A 1836-nucleotide genomic window follows, 5' to 3' on the forward strand; every position below is an offset into this window, starting at 1 on the left:
ATACTATAGATCCATAAAATTTACGGCGTTTGTACACCAAAATGTTCATCAACTGAGATGTTCGAAAACCAAAGTATCACTGTATGACATTAATAGAAAGAAATCTGGCAAACTGGGTGATGTTTATATGGCAGAAGCACGTCTTCTCTTTTTATAACCAGCATAAATATTGATAGTTTTCTCAGACACAGATAGGGTACCCCTTCCACTCCAAGACCAACATTCTGGCCCACTTCTTCAGCAGATGGGCTCTCTACATGTCAATTGTCTGCCATCTTATTGCCATCACCCTATTCCGTCTAATTTCTCTGATACTTATTCGCACTAATGTTTAAACTGGGGGCTTCAGAATGGATATTGACTGCTGGTAACTCCGGGGAGGCTGGACTCTCTCAATTTTGGGAAGCTAGGTCAAGGTCAGGATCAAGGGGACAAGGAGCTGAGGCAAAAGAGGGCACACACGACCATGATACACAGGTTGCTGCAACCTTCATCTGGGCATGAAAATATTCAAGTTATACCCAAAGGCTTTGGAATCAACAAAGATACAGCTGTATGGCTGTGTCCCTGGGCTATGGTTCATGCACCCCCAGATGGTACTCTCTTTGCAGAGCCTGTGGGTCGGTTTGGCAGAGGACCCTCCTGGTCTGGGCATCAGTCCCACAAGGTCCTCCTTCGAGCTCTGGGCTCTGTGCCCTCTATTCTCTTCCTGCAGCAGTTACCACCTGGAATTAACCAGCAAGGCCATCTCACTCCTCAGCCTTCTCACATGTGTGCAGCCCAATCCTCATGTGGGTTCTGCTTTGCAGATTGGCTCCTGAAGGAATGTGGGGGCCAGGTGACAAGGGCCTGTTAGATGCTATTTTGTGGGGAGCATCCCAAAAAGGGGATATGGTGAGAGGCTCGTCAGCTGGAGAGGGAACTCAGGAGAAGGGACACTGGCTGAGCCTAGCTTTGAACAGAATATGTCTGAATTCTTTCTCACACTCTCTCCTGTGGGAGCAGATAAGCTGGGACCCACAGTGATGGGACTGGGGCCTCAACAGGAAAGAACCAGGTCCCGCCAAAGCTAAGAAGGAAAGGGGGTGCAAAGTGCAAGGGGTTCAGCAAGGGGGCTGCTTTCAGAGTTTGGAAGAGGGTCTCATGGAAGGGCTCGCCTAGAAGCTTCTGTCTTATTCTCAGCATTTTTCTACCCAGCTAGATGGGTGTGTATGAAGTTGTAGGAACTTCTGCTCTGTCTCCTGAAATTCACTTCTGCCAAGTTAACTTGTGCCTCAGGAAATTTCTGTGCTGGACCTCAGCAGATGGGGTGAAGTGTGGGGGTGGGGGGTGGTGTAACAAACATGGTACAAGAAGATAAATTGTCACCATTGGCTGAGAACCTATTCAGGTTCTGCATCACTAGAGCAGAATGGGTATGTCAGGAGTGAGGTTGGATTTGGTGAAATCACTGCCTAACTCATTTCGAACTGAGGCACTGCTGGAGACCGCTGTGTTTTGGGGGCACCGGGGACCAGACCTGCCTCAGTTAAGGGTGTGTTTCTAAACGCCTGAGCTCCTCAAAGGGACGGAGGTGGGTACCTACTGTCTGAAAGAGGGTAGGTAGGCGGCTGTCAGCCTGACCCTCCCTTCAGGGGTGGCCCAGGGGGAGCAGTGGCCAGGAATGCCACTGAATCATACCAGAAGCATGCCACTGGATCGTGCCAGATGCACGCAGGCCGTCCTGTGGGCACAGAACTCCTTTAGTGGATCTATGGAGGGCATGCCTCCCGGGCCCAGGAGGAGGGCTCCCTTCAGCTAGGTCATTTCCAGTCCTACCCCCAGGGCGAAATGGCA

The sequence above is a fragment of the Rhinolophus sinicus genome, chromosome 2 (assembly GCF_057876585.1).
Source record: "Rhinolophus sinicus isolate RSI-liver-muscle chromosome 2, RSI-T2T, whole genome shotgun sequence".
NCBI lineage: Eukaryota > Metazoa > Chordata > Mammalia > Chiroptera > Rhinolophidae > Rhinolophus > Rhinolophus sinicus.